Genomic DNA, 9,971 nt, shown 5'->3' with positions numbered 1-9,971 from the left:
TTTTGAACTCAAAATTCTATCTTATTTTTCATATTTTTTCCTAAGTTCTTTTGATACTGGACTTTCGGGTTCTTCGTCTTGGTGATTTGAAGAATGAATCCATGGACCACAGATTAGTAGTAAGAAAGGATTTATTCACAGAAACAAAGAATACAAAATGGCCAAAGCTCCTGGCAGGGCAGACCCAAGTTGGAGCACAAGCTCTCTTGCTCCCTCTCTCTGTCTGTCTCTGTCTCTCTCTGGGCTCTCTGCTCAGGAATATTTATAGTGGCAGGGGGTTATTCTGCAGAACTCAATGGTTACAGTTAGGGGTGGGTCTTCTAAACTTACAGTCAGCCTTCCATTTAGCAGGGGGCTAGAACTCAGTTGTTACAGTTCGGGTGTGGGTCCTCTAAAGTGACATTCAGCCTTCCATTGGGGGGGGGGGTGTGTGGAACTCTCAGGCCTTGGAAACGTACATGAAATTGACCAGACCTAGAAAAGGTGGGGTTTCTCCTTCAGCCAGAAGCGCATGGGAAGGAGACACCAAGGCTCCAGTGTCTTCCCCAAGTTGTCTGGCACCTCTGGCTCCTGGAGCCTCCGAGGGCCCCCCTGCCTACCCTCCAGCCTGCTGGTTCGCTGCTGGCTGCCGCTGTGCCAACACCGCCAGGGCTAAGGTGGCAGGTCCTGGTGCCAACTGTCCTGTATCACTTTGTTTCAGGATAGGTGAAGAAAGATGTTACTTTGACCTATTTCTTTTCTCTTCGCCATCACAAACAAAACAGAATGACTATAAAATTTGGGAAGAGGGAAAATCATTTTTCATCATCTAGCCCTGAGATCTGTCTACTTGAGAAGACAGATAATGTCACACATATGTGTGAATTCATTAAACTATTACTCCTTCCCGTTTGTATTGGTTATACATGTGCTAAAATATGCAAAAGTGCTTTGTAACTATAAAATAGAAAGAAATGAATTATTTTCAGAACACAAACCAGAGAAGGAAAGTCCCCCAAGCTGGTGAGGAATTCAACCCATTCCAATTTAAATCCTCTGGGAGAGGTATTCCCACTCCGTGAGAATTTGTTAAAGGGCCGAGGGCCTTTAATCTGTGACAAAACATGAGGGACCCAACTGCTTATGTGGAGAAAGGCAGATTTCTTCAGTTGTTCATGGACTGAGCTCATCTTTGTTGGGCATCAGCCCAGCTTGTGGATGTTTTCAACAGCAGGTGGTTTCTTCTGAATTCCTCATTATTTTGGACATATAACGTGGGGGAAGGGGAGAGCCAACTCCAGGAGAACTTAAAACATGAATATAAAAGGCATTAAAAATGTATTTTAAAAAACTTCCTTACAGAGGAAGTATAGGGTTCCTTCTTTTGTAGCCAGAGAGGAAGGTGAGTTCAACAGAAGGTGAAAACAAAGTAGCCATTCCAGTCTTGTTTAGACAAAAACCTTTATTATCTAACATTTCTATAGCTCTTTGTATTTTCCCAAGACCTTTACTAATGTATTGTTTTCCTCCATGTAACAAGCTTCTGATCAAAGCAGGTTAGTATTCATCTTTCCATTTTTCTAGATGAGAGAAAAGAGTTCCAGAGAAGTGAAATCACCTTCACAGGTCCCAGGGTGAGTCAAAGGTAGAATGAGGTTTTGCGCCTTTGACACACAGTTCTTGGTGTAATTACTCTGCCAACATGTTATTTCCTGTCTTGACTAAACTTCTACAAATTGGTTAAAAGAAGTCTTAATCTAAGAAGCCAAGTCTAGAATTCTAAATAAAGGATACTCAGTGGGGGAGGCTCAAGGTTTTATTAAAACAGATTTCTTTGAGCTACTAGGCTTAGAGGGCTGTAGCGAACAGCTTATGTGGTTCATAGACTTACTTCAGGCGGGGGGTGTTCCTTCGGGTCCCAGGGGGATTATGGTTGTATCTTTTTATAGAAGAAATGTGAAAGTGACACTTACAGGATTGGCAGCTGAGGAAGTGGCTCAGCTCAGCTATTGACACTTGTGACCAGTTCTCAAGTACCTCGTCAACTCCTGGTGTGTTTGAATTCTTTTTTTTCCCAGAGGAGAACCTAGGCAGTCTCCGATTTCTGAAATTCTAATTGAGGTTATATATATCTTTGCATTGTGAATCTATTTCAAATTTGATGTAAGACTGCTGACTAGTACATTACCAAATACCCAGTAGGCCCCTCAATAAATATTTATTACTGTTAATGATGAGAATGATCCTTTTTAATATTTATGGTTGAAGTATGTACTCTACCAATACTGCAATAGGGAAAACTTTCAGAATAATCATATTTCACATTTATATCCAGTGATTTATTTCCTAGAATCTCTAATTTTGTTAGAGGCATGATTATGGTGTATGTCCTTTTTCAATTTTAAGGGTATTGGAAAATCTTAATCCTACTTAATAGATGAGTATAAAAAGGAAAAGCAAGTGACTTACAAGAAATCTCACAGTAGATTAAAGTAAAATAACATATGAAAGTTTAGGTCTACGGTTCAAAATTTCACTGAAACTAGTTTAGCACCGGGAAATAAAACAATGGCGAAGGAGTTAAAATGGGGCATTGATAGTTTGCATATATAGAACTATCCTCTTGACTAAAATTAATTTTGAAAAATGAATTTTTCTTTTATTTCTACATGGGAGGTCTGGCAGTTAGAGGCTGTTTTTTCTTTCCCATTAAAGTTAACCTGTGATTGTTTATTCCTAATGACTTAAATGGTGATATCACCTGTTTATATTACTGCTATCTTCAAATCAGCCTAATAAATACAGAAATTGATTGCATACCCTGTTTTTTAATATACAGATCCATAATTTTTAAGACCACAGCAGTCGAAATTATAATAGTTGTTCATACTCATCTTAATCAAAGTAGAAAATGGCCTTAGTAGTTATTTTAGAAATAAATTTAGTAGCTATTTTAGGGGTATGCCACCTAGTTATTTTTATAACTTCATGCATGAATAGAGTGAGTACCTAATTAATATATTTAAAAATAATAGGAAGAAATACATTTTGTAGCTTTTTCCACGTTAAAATTATGTCATATAAAATATCTTTAAACATTAAATTTATTTATTATTTATTTTAAACAGTATTTCTCAAAATGTGATCTATAATTCACATGTGTCAGAGTCACAGGAGGTATTTATTAAAATTCAGAGGCTAGAGTTTCATCCCAAATCTTCTAAACAAGACTCTTAACACCAGGCCCCAGAAGTCTGTATTTTATTTTATTTTTTATAGTTTTTTTGGCCAGGGCTGGGTTTGAACCTGCCACCTCTGATATATGAGGCTGGTGCCTTATTCCTTTGAGCCACAGGTGCCGCCCCAGAAGTCTATATTCTAAGCATGCCTTTTAGGTGACTCATGCAAACTTCAAGTGGTTCAGCATTGCTTCAGTATGAGAGGACGGGCAAGGAGGGAGAGGCCCAACAGATAATCACGGACACAAAGGCATGATATGCTGGGGTGTTCAAATCTTATCCTGGCAGTAATGAAGATTTAAGATGGGCAGTAACATAAATTAATTGCATTCATTTGAGTTACATTTATTTTAAAACTTTTTTTCAGAGATGGGGTCTCACTCTGCTGCCCAGGCAGGAGTACTATGGCTATTCATAGGTGTGATCCTAGCATACCACAGCCTCAAGCTCCTGGGCTGAAGCAATCCCTCTTCAGCTTCTTGAGTTACTTGTACCGGTACCCAGATTTTGAGTTACTTGTTATGTATTTGTAGAGTTAATTCCACTGTCAGGAAAGGTAGATGAAAGGTAACTGCACAAAAAATTATATACTGAGGTGAGATTATTTTGAATAGTATAATTTATTCTTTATTATCCTGACATTAACAGTTCTAATTTTTCTTGTGTGAATTACAAGCCATATAAACAGCTATTATTTTTCAATTATAACCTATATAAAAATCAAAGCATGGAATAAGAAACTCAGAAACACACTGGCAATACTGTTAAAATACATTCACAATTATAAAACCATGGGTAACTGTAAAAACTCTTATACTAAGGAGATAGAATATATTCCCGATGCCACTGGTTTAAGAATAGTTTATTTTTAGAGTCCATTCCGGTCGCAATGTACATGGCTTGAGTTTATTTGCAATTCTTATTTATCTCCCTTCTGTATAAAGAAAAATTGTAGAAGATAGCCTGCCGAAATAACCCCAAATGTGGCTCACCCAGTAAGGGATGGTTTCTCACTCATGTGACAGGGGATGGTGATCCCTCATGTGCAGGGATCCTGCCTTTTTTCCACAAATCATTCTGTCATCTTCTAAAGCCTTGCAATTTAGCCTATACCCAGGCTTCAGGCAAGGTGGAGAGTGTGGAGCAGTTCCACCTGCTCTTACCCACCTCACCAGGGGTGACATACATCACCCTGCCCCTACATTCCGCTGGTGAGAACCAGTCACACGATCGCACAGAGCTGCAAGGCATCTGGGAGCTGTGTAACTTCATCAGGAAAAGACAGAGCCTGTGCCTGTTACAATAGATTATTCTTCATGATCATGCATAACAAAGATATGTAGGAGCTGCTCAAATAAATGAGCTAACATATTAATAGAGCTATTTCCCAACTTAAGTGTGTTCTTCATAGTCAGCAGTCACTGAGGGCAGCTGCCTTTGCTAAGTGGCCCAGGGCAATCTTTAGCAAACTGTTTTGAGCACACTGTAATACAAAATGTATTTTACATGGTGACTGAATACCAGTACATGCATATAAAAGCAAAAATTTCATACGTGTTGTTAAGTGCTGCATTCTAGTATTTGCTGTTTTCTATATTCTGCTCTATGCTACAGTCTTCCCTGCCTCAACACTGCTCTCATCTATAGCTTGGGAGGCTTGTTCCATCTCTAGCAGAGCCTCTGCTCCTGAGGTGAGATGCCCAGAGAAGTCTCAGCCTAGATCTCCTGACATGTAGATGATTCTCACTGCAGTCCCGGAGGCTCCCAGAGACTTGCCTGATCACCTCTGTGCACTTTGCTACTCTACAGCCAGCAGTGTCAGATTTCACAAATAAAAATACAGATGTCCTGGCTCAGTGCCTGTGGCTCAAGTGGCTAAGGCACCAACCACATACACCTAAGGTGGCGGGTTCAAATCCAGCCCGGGCCTGCCAAACAACTATGACGGCTGTAACCAAAAAATAGCTGGGCGTTGTGGCAGGCGCCTGTGGTCCCAGCTACTTGGGAGGCTGAGGCAGGAGACTTGCTTGAGCCTAGGAGTTGGAGGTTGCTGTGAGCTGTGATGCCATGGCACTCTACCCAGGGGGACAGCTCGAGGCTCTGTCTCAAAAAAAAAAAAAATACAGCTGTCCAGTTAAATCTGAATTTCAGACAAACAGTAAGTATTTTGGGGGGTATAATTATGTCTCATGTAATATTTGGGACATACTTATACTGAAAAATTATTTGTTGAAATTCAACTTTAGCTGATTCTCCTATATTTTACCTAGTAATCCTACCTACCTAGTAATCCTATCTGAATGGTGCAGTGCAGAGGGGAGATTCTTTTCAGCTGTTGCTTATTTCTCTTGATAAAAAGAAAATCAGATAGGTTTTAGATATCGGCTTCAGGGACAGGAGGGGAAAGGCTGTAGGTTTGGGTGCTATTTTGTAGTGAGGAAGGCAGAGGAGAGAAATTGTATTCAAGTCATAGGAGGAAATAGGTAGCTGGGGGATGGGGAGGATGCAGTGGTTCCAGCCAGACAGAGAAAGAGAGAGAGAGAAGGACTGGCAGGCAAGTGGTGACGCACAAGGAGTATCCTGTATTCTTATAGTGGCAGGAGGTCTTGGCCCACCAGTGCCTCCTATACCCTTATTCATCCCTTTGGAAATCTCAGTCCTCTTCCTCAACTTCCCGTATCGTCATCTGAGCGCTGATGGAAACTCTATCTTAGGTGATAAACCATCACTGGGAACTCAGAGTGCAGGGAAGGATGGGGAATCTCTAATGTAGTAAGAAGGTACTTTGGTGGTAGCGGCTGAGTCTTTTCATCCTTAGTAGAAACTGTGAGTGACTTTTCCATAGGGATGTGCTCGTAGGTGGTGTTATGGTCTATGGAAAAGATATTGCAAGAAATCCTCTGGGAACTTACCTAGAAGCACATTCCTGGGCCTCCACATTCCTGGATTTCGCAGGTCTGGGTGGGATGAAGCCTTATATTTCACACTTATTTTTCACAGGCTCCCAGAACAACAGTTTGAAAAATATTGTAATAAGTATAGTATGGTGTAGTATAGTACGTTATCATCTTGTTTAATAATATATAAGCTTATATCATAATAATTAAATTAAATACTATAGGCATACTGTAGGCATACTATAAGTTTAATTAGCATTTTTAAGTTTGCAGGGGAGTGTCTTATTTTAATTTTTTTAAATTTCAGATTAATTTGAAGGCACAATTAGTTTACAGTGTTTGCATTTGTGAGGTAAGGTTCCTGTTGTAGTTGCATTCTGCACCCAGGAAGGGTCCCATAAAACCTTACATTGTGCCCATTAGGTGTGAGCACACCAATCCTCTGCCCTCCTTCCCTCTCTCTCCTCCTCCCTCCCTCCTACTTGAATTGAGTTTTTCTCTTGTGTGGGTGTGTAGTGTATTTATATATTATTTTTAAGTGAATGCTTTCAAAGTTTCAAGCTGTATACTTACTTACCAATGGATTTTTGGACCAGAATCCCTTCCCAAATTGGAGACAAGCTAATACAAGTGCCATCTAGTGGCCAATATAATTTTTGCTGAAAAAAATCATTAAAATGCTAGAGAATTTGATTTTTTATCTTATTGTCTTGGGACATAAGCTCTAGGACATAAATCTTACACGTTGTTGTTAATTCTTCCAGGATTTGTCCAAGCTGTGTTGGAAGTTACTGCAGTCCAGATAGTCCTGATTTCCCCATCTCTGCAGTGGGAAGCAGGGAGATAAGTTGCTGTGCCCCACAGATGAAGGTATTCCCTTAGGTCACTTATCAAGAGGTTATGGACCACGTAACATTCATTCATTATTCATTCATCCATTTCAACGTGGAGTCAGTAGTTATTTATTTAGTTGCCAACTAGGCTTAAGACACTGTGCTAGAAAATAAAAAATTAATCAGACTGCAATTTCTATCCTTTGAAGGGCTTATTGTTTAATAGGGAATGTTTGTATCCATGCTGCTCATGGAACTGGTTTTCTGAGATTTACAATGGTGACTCAGTAAGGAAACTCCCAAATAGTCTTGGGGGAGATAAAAGCTGTGCTCTCAAGACAGGGAGTAATGGAAGATGGTGGCTGAATTGCATGGTTCACCTGCAAGGGCTCCAGGAGGGCAGGAAGCTGCTCTCTTGGCTCAGCACTCTCTGCCCTCCCCCTGAAGCTCTGCATATTCTGGAATCCATAGACAACAGTTAGTGTAGAAGTCACAACCAATTAGCTGCTTTTCACATCTGTGGTTATCCAGTGCAATACAGCAGCTTTATAAAAAAAAAAAAACTGGCCCTGTTACTATAATTAGCATTTAAGTTAACTAATTCGTCTTATGTCTTTTATATAGATTCTAGCTAGCTTACAGCTTTAAGCTAGCTAAATGAAAAAAAAATTCTAGTGGCTATTTCTTGGTTAATTTTGATGATGAAAAGCAAAAGGACACTAAAAGTTGAAGAACAAAGAAAAGCTTGTATTTGAATTTAGCTGTGGTGAATTAATAGTCATCCCCCAAGTCCCTTCCTTTATAGCAGCTTTAAATTTTGTAGTGTTTTACAACTCCATCCCTGCTCCCCATTTTTCTCCTTTGAGGTCATGAGTGATTAATTTTATTGACTTAATATCAAACTGATATTTTTACTGTAAATCCTTTCGAACATTCCAAGCTAGATTTCACTTTAATGGTTTGAACTGGAGGAGGAGTTTTTTCAGTGCTTTCCTGGGTGGTTCTGAGTCCTGAGATGGAATAGGGAACTTAAAATATGATTTATAAAGTAAGTAATATATGTGCCATTCATATTACCTACTAAAGTTTGCAAGGGGAAAATTGACCTTGGTTTTTTTTTTTCAAAAAAATTCTCCAAACCACTTCTCAATTAAAAATCTCTAACCTCAACCTCCAGAATGTAGTGTATTAATAATGGATCTCTACAAGGTAGTGCTATCGAGAGTCACCCAGTTGGCTGGAGTTGCAGGTGTTTTTTGCTAGGGATGTGCTTGTAGGGGTCAGGTTAAGTACCAACCACAGAAAGCTACAAACAGGATAAATTACTGTCTCCAAATATAAGAAAACTAAGACCCATGAGAGGGCATTGATCCATGAGGAAGTGATGTGGGGATTTTCACCCAGAGACCCCTGTGGGCTTTGGGCATATGTGTACTACAGGATGTGTATTGAATAAATGGTCTCGGTTACCTACACCTCCATTGTCCACACCCCAACTAAAAGCAGCTGGAAAAACACAGATACCAAAGTGCTTGACAGATGGTCCCTGCTTAACCCTTAACACAAGGATATTGGGAGTGGCTTGTTGGAAGTGTTCCCTCCTAGATTGCCCCGAATCTCATCACCATCACCTAACTGTCAATAAACATCTGTACAGCTATTTTACTAGTCTTCTACTGCCCTACATTTGCAGAGCAGGCACCCCTGTGGGCATATATTGCTTGTTCTTGTGTCTTTTTCATTTGTCAGTCTTTGGATGCCATAGAAGGGAAACAAGCAAGAAGAACCAATAGTTCTCTCCTTTGGGAGAACTATTTGATTATGGTTGTGATTCACTGTCAACAGACTTTGTGGTTCTTGGAACTTGTATTACAGTGCAACTGGGGACAAATCCTCATTGGATTTTTTTTTTTTTATGGTGTTTTGCTGGGATATTCATGTTCTATTGTGCACACTGGCAAACATATTTCTGGAACACTGTGATTTGGAAAAATTATGTGACTGAAGTATAGAGCTTCATAATAATCACTGCTAGCGATTGGAGGGCCACCTTTTTGGTAGTGTAGGATTCCAGTGCCAAATATTCAAATGAAAAATTTTCCTGCACCTTGTACTGTGCCGTACAAAGGGGCCTTATTTTCCTGTATAAGTTACTTCCACGTCATCTTCACAGGTAGTGGTAGTAAAAATGCATCAATACTAGCAGAAACAAGTATCCTTTCTCTTTCTCTCCATATTGGAGCAATGATTACATTAGCCGATTGCTCTTCAAGAAATCAGCAGTTTAGCTTTTTGAAAACCATCCCTGTATTTACATACTGACATTTCATTTTGTGTTTGCTAAAAATTACTAATAAGCTTGTGGTTCCACACATGATGGAAAGTGCAATGTACTTGCATGACACAGCACTCATTGGTCCAGCACTTTTGTTTCTGGACCAGTACTTTAACAGCTGTGTTGATGAATGGATGGCACCTTGGACTGCCCTGGTCATCTTCTTTGATTTGATCCTCTATTATGTCAGTGTTTGTTATCAGATTGCATCTCACCTGCACATACATGTCTTTAGCATCAAGGTCTCTATGCTCATTCTAATCATCATTAATGATGTAATCAATGTTATACAGGGTGTCCATAAAGTTGATGTGCAGTTTACACATATACAACTACGTTATGGACACATCAACTTTATGGATACCCTGTATAGCAAACTAATATTTTCTGTAAGAAGGACTGAACACATTGAAAATGGGGGTGGAAAAAAACAAACATAATTTATAATAATGTTGTATAACTTTTATTCTTTTTTTAAAGATAGAATCTCACACTGTTGACCTGGGTAGAGTGTCATGGAGTCATAGCTTACAACAACCTCAAACTCTTGGGCTCAAGTGATCCCCTTGCCTCATCCTCCTAAGTAGCTGGGACTATAGGTGCCCACCACAACACCTGGCTAGATTTTCTGTTTTTAGTAAAGACAGGGTCTTGCTCTTGCTCAGGCTGTTCTTGAGCTTCTGAGTTC

At 39.6% G+C, this 9,971-nt stretch overlaps 1 pseudogene; it reads left to right on the top strand.

Moving 5' to 3' along the window:
- The first annotated feature begins 8,258 nt into the window (after nucleotides 1-8,258).
- LOC100949509 lies at nucleotides 8,259-9,554 on the top strand (annotated as a pseudogene).
- Nucleotides 9,555-9,971: the final 417 nt, after the last annotated feature.

The sequence above is a fragment of the Otolemur garnettii genome, unplaced genomic scaffold (assembly GCF_000181295.1).
Source record: "Otolemur garnettii isolate 467f Iridium unplaced genomic scaffold, OtoGar3 scaffold00005, whole genome shotgun sequence".
NCBI lineage: Eukaryota > Metazoa > Chordata > Mammalia > Primates > Galagidae > Otolemur > Otolemur garnettii.
The sequence above is the reverse complement of the archived record's forward strand: the minus strand, read 5'-3'. Positions and strand labels throughout refer to the sequence as shown.